The sequence below is a fragment of the Doryrhamphus excisus genome, linkage group LG7 (genome assembly GCF_037039965.1).
Source record: "Doryrhamphus excisus strain RoL-2023G ecotype Guam linkage group LG7, RoL_Dexc_Guam_v1.1, whole genome shotgun sequence".
NCBI classification, from domain to species: domain Eukaryota; kingdom Metazoa; phylum Chordata; class Actinopteri; order Syngnathiformes; family Syngnathidae; genus Doryrhamphus; species Doryrhamphus excisus.
In genome coordinates this window covers 21,142,613-21,155,862 of record NC_136363.1, presented here as the reverse complement: position 1 = coordinate 21,155,862, position 13,250 = coordinate 21,142,613, and the positions used below count along the sequence as shown (strand labels likewise).

The following is a 13,250-nucleotide window of genomic DNA, read 5'->3' as shown; positions in this document are numbered from 1 at the left end:
GCGTGACAGCAAATCTTTGCCGACTGCCATTCGCGTTTAAGCCGGCGTTGGAGGCTGCTCAGCCTCTTTATGGAGAGGATGGATCCTCGGGACTCCACAATCCTGAGCTCTGCAAAGATGCTCGCTCCTGCTCGCCTCAGGTGGAGAATGTGCAGGAATTCTCCAAGGAACGCCAACCAAAAGCCCCCCCCAGGGGGCTCTTTGGGCTATTTTACAGACTTTTGTTCAGCTGTATTTGGACTGTGTGTAAAAGTGAGTTTCTATATAAATAGCAGCGTGACCTCACTTTAGGTGAGTAGAATGTTCAAATATGGGATGTCAACAAAAAGGAGCTTCAACCGGCACTGCATCTTCCAGTTAAAGATTTCATAGGCTAGGAAAAAAAAAAAAAAAAAAAAACGCACGTCTCCAGGTAACAGCAACCTTCACACGTCTATTTCCGACACAGAGCGCGACGCTCACACCAGCAGGGAGGCTTCTCGCAACCCGCCTCCCCGTCAGAGGGTGCGGGGACGCGGAGGTCTGTTTCACCGGCTGTTCTGTGTCAATTTGGAACTTAAGTGGGGCAAATTTATTCTCTAGTAGACGTTAGAAAGTATTTTTAGGCAGGGTTTGCTTAAAAAAAAACAAACAAACCATACCAATATAGTTATGCTGAAGCGTGAGGCTCAGAGCTAAATTTCATCAAATTCAACCAGCATAAGCTAAGACATTACTTTTCGAGAAAGGCAAGCACGTCACCGTTAAAAAAAATTAAAAACACTACCTGCATGCTAACTTCACTAGCTATGGGAACCTCACTCCATTCATGCAAGCAGCAAACGGCGCCCTCTGCTGGTGGTAAAACACATTACAGCTCCATTGCAAAGCACAATGTCATTCATTCCTTCTGAACTTGAACCAATTTCCAAGCAGTACATGTAATCTTGGAGCGTCAACGCCACATTTGCTCGCTTCATTTAAAGGAAAACCGTGTCAAGATGAGTCGCTGAGGAGGCCAAGGAGACCCCCCCCCCCCCCACACACACAGTTATTGATTCCATTTAAACCCCTCGTCTCTTTAATGGACGCTTGGAGAATGTGGCAACTTTTCTTTTTGGACAAAAGACCAAAGAACTCTCAGGGAATCAAACAGTCTGGGGCTTAGCTTAGCGTGCTGACAGTCCAGCAGAGATCACGGAAAGGACAAAGTCTCAAACTTTTTTTTCCAAATAATGTATTCGACTTCTTCTTTGTAAAAACATGAGGAACTTTATACTCAATCTCGAACAGACTCCTGCAGTTCCGTTCACACAGTAAACGCTACAGGACTTCATCATTCCACATGCTATAGAATAGCTCACCCAAACGTAAACCATAATCCATCACATTATTGCGCTGTACTGTCGCCCTTCATTCTGTAAAGTCTACATTTACCAGATTTTACAGACTAAACTAACTAGACTAAGCTAACCTATCTTGGGTTTATCGTCAATAAAGACTAAGAACTGTTCCGTACAATGAAGACGTGGTACCCTTGGTGACAAACAATGCAGGACAAAAGCAGTACAAATCGTCAATAAAGACAATAGGAACCTTTTCCAATCGTAAAATCGTAAACTTTTGTGTTATACTTCTGTACAAGTAAGAAGTTTAGACAACCTATCTTGAGTTTATCGTCAATAAAGACTAAGAACTGTTCTGTACAATGAAGACGTGGTACCCTTGGTGACAAACAATGCAGGACAAAAGCAGTACAAACCGTCAATAAAGACAATAGGAACCTTTTCCAAAATAAAATTGTAAACTTTTGTGCTATACCTTCGTACAAATAACAGGTTTAGCTAACCTATCTTGGGGTTATCGTCAATAAAGACTAAGAACTGTTCCGTACAATGAAGACGTGGTACCTTTGGTGACAAACAATGCAGAACAAAAGCAGTACAAACCGTCAATAAAGACAATAGGAACCTTTTCCAATCGTAAAATTGTAAACTTTTGTGTTATACTTCCGTACAAGTAAGAAGTTTAGCTAACCTATAATGGGTTTATCGTCAATAAAGACTAAGAACTGTTCCGTACAATAAAGACGTGGTACCTTTGGTGACCAACAATGCAGTACAAAAGCAGCACAGATCATGTTGTAGTACTAAGTAGTACTAGGTCGGAGTCACCCGGGTCTTAGCTGGGACTGCACACACACACACGTACCACAAAGCGATATCATTGGGATAATAAGAGGTTAAGACCACAATTTGCGGTTCTGCTTTGTGCACAGTGGCCCCACTGTGCGCTCTGACGGGTCCAGCTCCTCGGGGGTTTAATTTGATTATTCCCAAGCAGGTGTTTTGCGGCGGAACTCCGATAAGACCACTGTTCGGACTTTAAAGTGACTTCCATAGAAGGTTAGAAGGTTGTTTGTCTGGCTGGAATTACAGACAGGCGAGTGTTTGCATGCATTAGGACCCGAGTGGGAAGGAGTGAGCGGATGGAAAGCAAAGTGCACATAGTGATGGAACGTTTCAATGGAAGTCAATGTGGCTCCTCGGCCGGGTAATTCTGACCCGCGTCTGATGCTGGGCTCATCTAAATAAGCATCTGCAGCAGGCTGATAGAGGAGGTGGGGCGGGTGGGGGTGGGGGGTGGGGGTAGGAGGCAGGGTTGCATGTGTGATCCCTTGTTTCTCTGCAAATCAGATTCCGTCAAGCCTCTCGGATTGTTGCCTCTAATCCCGGGTCCACACGGCGGGAATGCTCAGAACCGATGGTAATATCGCCGGGATACACTGTGGGCAAACAAATGCTTTAATCCCGAGCCTGACATTGAGCAGCAAACACGTCCACTCAGCCACCAAGGGTCCACGTCCCCAACTTCCACACCGGTACACGCCGGCGTCAAAGTGGCAAAAGCTCTTCTGTCAGCCACAAATGGGTCAAGCCAATCAAGGCTGTGACACTCTAAAGCTCAATCACCCAGCATTCCGCCCTCATTGCTGTCTGCAAGGTGTGTGTATACCTGCAGACGGGACATGAAGAGACATTCACTGTACTCACCCTCAGCGGGACGCTTCGAAGCCCGTTTTTTTTAAATCCAAACTCTCCGGCCTGGCGGTCCACCACCTCCGAGCTCCCTTCTGGTGTCTTTAATTCCCACCCTCGTCCTGTCGTCCTCGCATGCTTCCACGCTCCCCCCGCTGGGAACACTTGGACCTCAGTGGACCAGGACTGTCACTCAGCGTGTATGCATGCATGCATGCAGAACGGGAGTGCGGAAAGTGGCGTGCTGCATGTGCGCTCTGCAGACTGCCGACTGAGCGCGAAAGCAAGTGGGAGAGAGATGCTCTTGCGTGTGTGTGTGTGTGTGTGTGTGTGTGTGTATGTGTGTGTGAGAGAGAGAGAGAGAGACACACACACCATCTCCCTGCAAGAGAGAGAGGGAGGGATGGAGGATTAGAGGCAACTAGAAAGCCCCCACACCCCCTCACATTCTCCTCCCCCGGTTGTGTTTCTACACACACACACACAGTGAGACAATTACGTCTCATCGGTCACTTCATTAGGTACAACCGTGTAAGCAATGTGAGGAAACACCTTGATCCAGATTGACACCAGAATGCAGCAGCTTCCTTCTGGGGCTAATTAGAAGCCCGGCACAGACGGGTGTGTACATTGTTTGAGTAGGTTCTGTTATTGTGGCTATGATGGAATATGACGGTAGTGGCCCTCTCGTGCAGACGTCCACCTTCGTCCGTCATTCATAGAATTCCAGTATATTATGAATATGTATTAGACCACCATTATTGGACTGGGTTTCACATTTTACTAATAGGATTAGTAGTCAACATAATTCATAGTAACAATTGACTATTGATTATTAGAACCTCAGCTGGGTCGCCTGAGCGACACCCGAAACACCCGATGACCTCGGGTAACGTCACCGACGATGTGCTCTAGCTTACATCTGAAGATGTAGCATTATCATTTTTGGGTATTTTTTTTTATAGAAATTGTACAAATCTAATTATTAAAAATGTGTAGAATTTTAAAAAAATGTTAAAAATGTAGTGCTGCTTTCTTCTATTATTACAATTTTTTATTATATATTTTTTTCAGGAATTCATTACAAATTAAATGATAGATTTTTGTATGTTGTGCTACTAGCTTCTTTTATTAGCATTTGTATTTTTGTATTTAACAATCATGAAAAAATTAAAAATGTAAAAAATGTAATGCTACTAGCTTATATTATTATTTTATTATTTTTTTAGAATTTTAATTCATTAAAATTTTAATTATTAACATTTTTAGAAATTATAAACATATTTTTTTAAAAATAAATAAATAAATATATATATATTATCATTATGTAGAGTATTTTTGTAGTAAATGTTTTAATTAATTAATTGAAAAAATCGGATTAAAAATATTTTTAAAATGTCATACTGCGAGCATTATTATCCTTAATGTGACATGTATTATTTCTAAAAATTTAATTAATTACAATAAATAATTATGACAAAATGATACTGGAATTTAAACCATAACTAAATATGGTTTATCACCAGACCTAATATTATTTCACAGAACATAATTATCTCTGTAAAGATGGCGTCTTATGTCACATGATTCTGCTTTCCCGAAGAAGTTATTAATATTATATTTCATTTCTATCATTCTTACTCATTGCAACCTCAAATGTATGTTGCTCTTTTGGTTTCAGAGCAAACCACCCACGTCTTTACTGCATGGCTTGAAAGGCGGTTACTAGACGGGTCTGGTGGGGAGCCGGCGCTCCCGTTTGATGCATCTCTCGCACCCCGCCTCTCCCCTCCATGACCAGGAGGATCAGCGGGGAGAAAGAATTACATCATGAAAACATCAGAACTTAACACGTTTCTCTGAAGTCGGGTGCTCCGCGTATGCGTGACCTCAATTTTATTATTTTCTTGTTTCGTGTGATTTAGCGCCTCTGCCGGGTCGGCATCGCGACCCATGTCTGGTGTCCTCGGGGGCGGGGCGAACGGCAGCTTTAACCTTTTAAAACGAGACCTTGACATAACGCGCTGGCAGACATCACTCAGTGGGAAAAGGTTAGCGGGACATTAGCATTTTCTGTCTTATATTTCGGGCTTTTTTGCACTTTATGACATAAAAACGCTTCTGGAAATCCTGTTTGGCAGGTGGAAGTTGTTATTTTAGCATTTCCTGTTAGCATTCTGACTGTAAAAGGGTGTGAAATATTAAATTTTTCACTTATTATATCAGATTAGGCATTTGGTGGCGAGTATGGAGTCAACATTACAGCCCCCTAGAGGACCGGAGTGGAACAGTCCAGGCTGTAACTCACCGCTGTTTGATTTAATGGCCGTTTTTTTGACAACAGCACACATTGACGCGTACGTAGCACTTGCAATTATGGAATTAACAAGCACAGCCATAAAAAAAATAACAAGAGAGAAGGCGCTACCTCGCTTTATCTGCGTTCTACCGAGTGCCATTCTCCTTCAAATTGCATTCCGATCCTTTCAGATGGGAAATAAACAACACTGACAACTGCCTTTTTATTATTGCTCTTCCCTATTATGCTATTTCCTGGTTTTTTTTTAAACAGCAGAGAGCCAACACAATTATAAACAAAATAAATACAAACATCCCCACATCTCGCATCAAGCGGCAATAAAAGAGAAGCGGAAAAACTAAATGCATCCCAAAAAAAAAGCTGAAAGCTGTATTTAAATGTAGCGCTGCAGCTTTTATATGCTGAGCAGTGCTGGCTGACAAGGCTGCTCCCAGATCAAGCCTGTCCAGATGGCACGGTGCGGCCCGAGAGAACTCCGTTTTTTTTTTTTATTTAATCCTCTTGGCACCGGCCGAGCTAAGCCAGAGGTGGAACGGATGCTTGTAGTCAGGCGTCAGTCAGGACGCGCTGGCCCGCTGCTGCAATGGACGCACGGACGTGCGCAAAAAATAACATTTTGGCAACGGGTCGGTGATGAGGCTTGACTGACATTTCATTGAAGGTCATGAAACGTTGCCGCTGGCTCGCAGCCTGGATGCAAATCGAGCAAAATCTACGAGAAACGTCATCATACGACCAAATGGTGTTTTTAAGTCTCAGACGTGCCACCCTAGTTTATGGATGGTGGAGTATGGACACCTTGGAAGTGCTTTTAGTAAAACCAACTGGGATCAACACATTGTGTGTGTGCCTGTAGCTTTAATGCTAATGAGCTGTGACAGCGTCTATCCCCAGGAAGCGTTTTTGTGTACTTTATCCTCGTTTTACTCTTACTCTTACTCTCATGTATGACATACAATGATGTGGCACAGATGTTAGCAACACTAGCATAGCTATGTGCTGCTAAAGCGCTAACATTGCACATAACAGCAACATTGTGCTAGGTTAGCATCTATTTTTTCAGCTTTAGCCTTTCTTTTTTGCGATATCATGAAAAGCCGCAACATTAAAGCTATTTGAACTAAAGTGCTAACATACTTGTATGTTTTAACAGCAACATTGTGCTAGCTTAGCCTCTTTTTTTAAGCCTTAGCCTTTCTTTTTTTGTGATATCATGAAAAGCCGCAACATTAAAGCTATTTGAGCTAAAGTGCTAACATACTCGTCTAATTTAACAGCAACATTGTGCTAGCTTAGCCTCTTTTTTTAGCCTTTCTTTTTTGTGACATCATGAAATGCCGCAACATTAAAGCTATGTGAGCTAAAGTGCTAACTATCTATTTTAACAGCAACATTGTACTAGGTTAGCATCTTTTTTTTTTTTAGCCCTAGCCTTTTTTTGTGACATCATGACAAGCCTAACATGTTTGTATATTTTAATAGCAACATTGTGCTAGCTTAGCCTCTTTTTTTAAGCCTTAGCCTTTCTTTTTTTGTGATATCATGAAAAGCCGCAACATTAAAGCTATTTGAGCTAAAGTGCTAACACACTCGTCTAATTTAACAGCAACATTGTGCTAGCTTAGCCTCTTTTTTTAGCCTTTCTTTTTTGTGACATCATGAAATGCCGCAACATTAAAGCTATGTGAGCTAAAGTGCTAACTATCTATTTTAACAGCAACATTGTACTAGGTTAGCATCTTTTTTTTTTTTTAGCCCTAGCCTTTTTTTGTGACATCATGACAAGCCTAACATGTTTGTATATTTTAATAGCAACATTGTGCTAGCTTAGCCTCTTTTTTTAAGCCTTAGCCTTTCTTTTTTTGTGATATCATGAAAAGCCGCAACATTAAAGCTATTTGAGCTAAAGTGCTAACATACTCGTCTAATTTAACAGCAACATTGTGCTAGCTTAGCCTCTTTTTTTAGCCTTTCTTTTTTGTGACATCATGAAATGCCGCAACATTAAAGCTATGTGAGCTAAAGTGCTAACTATCTATTTTAACAGCAACATTGTACTAGGTTAGCATCTTTTTTTTTTAGCCCTAGCCTTTTTTTGTGACATCATGACAAGCCTAACATGTTTGTATATTTTAATAGCAATATTGTGCTAGCTTAGCCTCTGTTTTTAAGCCTTAGCCTTTCTTTTTTTGTGATATCATGAAAAGCCGCAACATTAAAGCTATTTGAGCTAAAGTGCTAACATACTCGTCTAATTTAACAGCAACATTGTGCTAGCTTAGCCTCTTTTTTTAGCCTTTCTTTTTTGTGACATCATGAAATGCCGCAACATTAAAGCTATGTGAGCTAAAGTGCTAACTATCTATTTTAACGGCAACATTGTACTAGGTTAGCATCTTTTTTTTTTTTTAGCCCTAGCCTTTTTTTGTGACATCATGACAAGCCTAACATGTTTGTATATTTTAATAGCAACATTGTGCTAGCTTAGCCTCATTTATACAAATTGTTGTTTTAAGATGTGTAGCGAAGCCTGGTTGAGGTTGTTTTGGGTTTTTTGGGGGGCACACTGTCAATTTTTATGAAACTAGGAAGTACTCTAACACCTCCACATTTGTACAAATTGTTGTTTTAAGATGTGTAGTGAAGCCTTTTTATAACAAAGTTATCCTCTGTGCCGAAACCAGTATCATGTCCAAGTAGAACACGACGAGGTCCTCAAACTTAAAAAAAAAAAAATCTAAATAAGTCATGGGCCGCACTTTGGACACCCTTGCTCTGTTCAATTATGAGCTTCAATTCTTAGCTTAACAAGAAAAAAGTCAAAGTTGTCTTCAACGCATCACCAACCCGTTATCAGGGGATGATGATGATGATGATGTTCCCGTTTTTGACCCGGCGTGCTGGCAGCATGATCAAATGTACCACAAGACTCCGGAGAGTCCAAATATCGGAACATCGCTTATGAATATGAGAGGCGGACGCGGCGGTGAATAATGATGCTGAATGGCTAATCCACCCAGGGAGTGTTTACACTGTAAAACTCATGCACGCTTACATTTCTGTGCTAATTGTGTCGGCTTTATCTGTTAATTGACCACCAGAGGAGTGCCATGGCTCATCTGGCTTCCTCTGTGGCCGCCTTTTTTCCTCCCTTGCTTCATCCATCAGAGGGGAAGGCAGACGAAAAAGGTTCAGGAAGCGGCCTTGATGAGATTTTAACTTTACACTCACCGGCCACAATGTTGGGCACACCCATAAAAACCCACGCAGGACTACGAATGGACTCTACTGTTATTTAAATGTCATTATATAATATTTTACATGTTAACACTTTTGATATTTCACTTGCTGCCATTTTATCCTTTACGTTTTCTTCACTTCCTGGTGTGAAAAGAACGCAAGGTGTCAAAAAACAAAACATCGAGAAGCTAGTACAGTAGGTGTTAAAAAGAGGACACCACAAACCTTGTGCGATGTCAAGGAAACGGAAAATAAATATTCATTTGGAATAAAAGTCAAAGTATGAAAAGAAAAAAAAATTACAAGAATAAATTAAAAATTTTGTGAGGAAAAATAATCTAATTTTAGTAGCCTGCAGTTGAAACATTGAATAAAAATGTAATATTATGAAAAAACAGCATTTTGGGGGAAAATTAGGGTTGGAAAATAGTTATAAAAATATGGCAGAAAATGTATGAAATATATGCAGGTTTAAATAATTAGAAAATGTATTTTATTTTCATAAAATTATCACTATTACTTTTCATCATATATTAATAGATTCTGACCAAAATTAAGTTATGGTGGCCATAATTAGTGACATGTAAACATACACAGGTCATGTCCATGAAATGTTATGCTATGTATTGTTGAAGATGAAAATGTTTATGTTTGTATTGATTATATGTAAATATGTCCAGGTTGCATGCGACCCTTTTGGGCCACTGAATATTATATTAATATTGACACGCATAATTGATCTTTATCTCATTTCTCTGTTGCTTCTTGATGCTTCAGTTTTATTGTCCGCAGCATCCAAGAGTGCCTTGCAGTGTTAAGGATGTAAGTGGTGGGGGGGCTCAGGTGCATCTCCTATTAGGGGCTGTGCTAATGCAATCAGCAGGGGGGGGGCTCTCTTCTCTGCATCATGGAGCTCCAGGCAAGACTGACTGATTCATCCTCCCGGGGGAGGTCTATTTATTTATTTATATATATTTTTTTCGGACCAGAAGGGGACACTTTGGGCAACCCCACCCCTCACAAAATTTGCCACTTCCCATTAAGGCGGATGGAAGTTGCTATGGCTTTTTAGTTGATGTTTTGGAGTAAATAGAACGTATTTTTCAACATTGAGATGACTGATGTGAGTGGTTGCCCCCTGGAGCACCCCCTTATGGGTTTTGGTCAAAATGCTAACGTGTAATCCCTCACAACTGTGCACTTTGAATTTCAAGAATTCACTCTATCACGGTTTTTCATAAATATATTCATAAATCATGCTGCTGTATGGTGGAATACAGCCTGGTATTAGTGCAAACATGTGCATACTGTATGCTGCATATTTTTATTATTTTTTATTTATTTAATTTTATTTAATTTTATTTAATTTTATTTAATTTTAATTGTATTTATTTTATTTAATTTTAATTGTATTTATTTTATTTTTATTTTTATTTTATTATTATGTATTTATTTTTAGTATTTTCAATGGAGAAATGGCTAAAAGAAGTGAAATAGAAGTGAAGCATTCTACGCTGGTCACTTGGTGTCAGCTATGTTACTGTAATGTTCAGTTAGATACACAAGCACCAGACTTGATCGCCGGAACAACTGACCTTACTGCGCCTTTGAATTATCTCTAAAACTCAACTAGACTGCTATTTGTCTTCTATATACGGTGATATAAGAGTTTAAAGATGACTCTAGGGGTGTTATTTCATGTTTAGAGGGCTCTAATATTTAACTATGCTGTAACTGTGAAAATATTCCATTTTTAAATAAGGAATCCTTGTAAATGATAAATAAGGGGTTACTGTATGGATATACTCAATGTTTTATAATCATGAGACAAATGGTCACGGAATTATGGACAATTTTGCTTGATGGCAGCCATGTTTTGCATCCAAATCCGTAAAATTTTACCAAATTTGGTACAATGTGGTGTATTTATGAGAAAAATAACAACACGATTGGGGTGCATGTGCTGACAGATTTTAGGAGAAGCGTTTTCACATTTCGCCGTGCGAAGTTAATGGATAAAATGTCCACACTGCGGCCATTTTGGTGGGTTTATGTTGACGCAGATGGCTTGGAGGCCGAATATGTCTGGGTTGCGTTCTACTTTCCAGCAACATAAGCAGACATTTTGTCCACAACATCATCTCATTGGGTTCCATCTCATTAAGAAGTCATGGCGTATGTATTTTTAAAAGGCACACGCCATACGTTATGCTCGTCACTACAGCTGCACGCCCAAAATAAACACGCTCTCCTGCTGCACCAGCATTTTATTGTTTGTTTGTTTGGGTTTTTTTTGGTTTTTTTTCGAGGACCAGACGTGTCAGGGGACCAAATGTTCTGCAACATGTCGCCGTTAAATAAGTCTGTCATTTCCATGCAGACTGAGCTCAGTCTCTCGGATCGCTCAATCAGTACAGCAAGTAAGAAGACCGCCGTTAAGGGGTGGGGTATTTTGCGCTTAATGGAGCGCTAATTAAAGGCGAAACAATGCAGGTTGTCACGAACGACGATGACGACTCTGCAAGCCACCTAATGAAGGTGAGCCTGCAGATACTCCTGACCACTGTTTAAGACGTCAAATTTAATTTCACGCATGAAAAATTGCATTGCGACGGGAGGAGGGGGAGGAAGAAGTCGAAAAAAAACAGCAATTTGATTTCAACTCCCATCAGCCCCCCCCCCCCGTCTGCAAAAAGTGGATAAATTGTCCTGGCACACAAAATGAGGTCACATTTGCTGCAGGTAGAGGCCAACAAGTGTCTTAAAGTTTGGATGATTTGACAATTTGATCAGCCATCTTTGCTGGTAATCGCTCCTCGCAGACGCCGTCAGCGCCACAGGCTGCGGTGATGGCGGCGGTATAGCGAAAACGAAGAAGAAATGAGAGCATATTACTTGTGTGGCGCCCGTACAGGCGGCTGGTGCAAAGTTTGGAGAGAGAAACACATTAAGTACAGTGGAGAGATGAAGTGCTTAGCCTGAAGGGATGTCGGGATATTGAGCGAGGATGGCCTGGGGGGGCCGCAGTCCATTAAAGGGAAGACTCTGTTTGCCTTGTATGATAGAAGACACCATCAGATTTTGAAATGCGGCATTAAAATCTTCCATTCTGGTTGTGTCATGTGTTGTTGCAGTGCAGTGACGTCAAGGGCTTGCGTGGACAGATTAGCGTCGCCGGCTAACACCGGGCGCCTTTTGCTTTTGCAGTTTTCAGGCAAAAGGGAACGCATTTCACACTAGCAATGCATCGACAACTCAGAAATCGTCACGTCTTAAGAAAGTTGCAAAAACAGAACATTTACGAGCACGGACACAAATTGGCGACTCGCTGTGGCTTCCAGCCGAGCTAAATAGGAACATAATTACCGCTAGCGGGCAGGTGTGCCCCGCTGCTACGCCTTCATTGAAGTGAAAGCGTGGAACGAATTCAATGCATGAACTGGAGGGAAGAAAATAAAAAGCATACTGTATTATGATGTCAAAATATTGAAGTGGTTATTAATCATGGAATGCCATATTACAGTAACATCATTTAGAATATTATAATAAAGACAATGATTGTCCATGTGGTTAGTAGTAGATGCTGATGTTTTTTTTATATTTTAATTTTAATTTAAATTGTAACTTTTTATTTTTATTTTTATTTAGTAGATGCTGATGTTTTAGTAGATGCTGATGTTTTTTTAATATTTTAATTTTAATTTAAATAATTTTTATTTTTATTTTTATTTTTATTTTTATTTTTATTTTTATTTTTATTTTTATTTTTATTTTTATTTTTATTTTTATTTTTAGAGAAATTAAGTCACCCTATAAGATACCATATAAGGTTCCAAAAAAAAAAGAAGGCCTACAGTAAAATTGAAGCAGGCTAACATGAAATACCTGTGAACTTTGACCCCATGGCTAGCTATTGTTTGACAATATTTTTATTTTTATTTTTATTTTTATTTTTATTTTTATTTTTATTTTTATTTTTATTTTTATTTTTATTTTTATTTTTATTTTTATTTTTATTTTTATTTTTATTTTTATATAAATTAAATTCACCTTATAAGATACCATATAAGGTTCCCCCCGAAAAAAAAGGCCTACAGTAAAATTGAAGCAGGTAACATGAAATACCTGTGAACTTTGACCCCATGGCTAGCTATTGTTTGACAATATTTTTATTTTTATTTTTATTTTTATTTTTATTTTTATTTTTATTTTTATTTTTATTTTTATTTTTATTTTTATTTTTATTTTTATTTTTATTTTTATTTTTAGAGAAATTAAGTCACCCTATAAGATACCATATAAGGTTCCAAAAAAAAAAGAAGGCCTACAGTAAAATTGAAGCAGGCTAACATGAAATACCTGTGAACTTTGACCCCATGGCTAGCTATTGTTTGACAATATTTTTATTTTTATTTTTATTTTTATTTTTATTTTTATTTTTATTTTTATTTTTATTTTTATTTTTATTTTTATTTTTATTTTTATATAAATTAAATTCACCTTATAAGATACCATATAAGGTTCCCCCCGAAAAAAAAGGCCTACAGTAAAATTGAAGCAGGTAACATGAAATACCTGTGAACTTTGACCCCATGGCTAGCTATTGTTTGACAATATTTTTATTTTTATTTTTATTTTTATTTTTATTTTTATTTTTATTTTTATTTTTATTT

General features: G+C 39.0%; 1 protein-coding gene and 1 long non-coding RNA gene across 4 annotated transcripts in view; one reads left to right on the top strand and one right to left on the bottom strand.

Moving 5' to 3' along the window:
* LOC131109038 (cadherin-12-like) overlaps window positions 1-3,284 on the bottom strand; it is a 76,840-nt gene extending 73,556 nt beyond the window's left edge. The window contains exon 1 of the mRNA XM_058060573.2: window positions 3,033-3,284. The gene's annotated coding sequence lies outside the window, so the exon portion shown is untranslated. The remainder of the gene's footprint in view (window positions 1-3,032) is intronic.
* The window catches only part of LOC131109040 (uncharacterized), a 110,932-nt gene that overhangs the window by 95,034 nt on the left and 2,648 nt on the right, over window positions 1-13,250 (top strand). Inside the window, exon 5 of one of the 3 annotated variants that reach the window (XR_013627816.1) lies at window positions 4,699-5,089. The exons of the other annotated variants lie outside the window; for them this stretch is intronic. This is a non-coding gene — a long non-coding RNA (uncharacterized LOC131109040). Of the gene's footprint in view, window positions 1-4,698; window positions 5,090-13,250 lie in introns of those variants that run through there. 3 annotated transcript variants of the gene reach the window in all.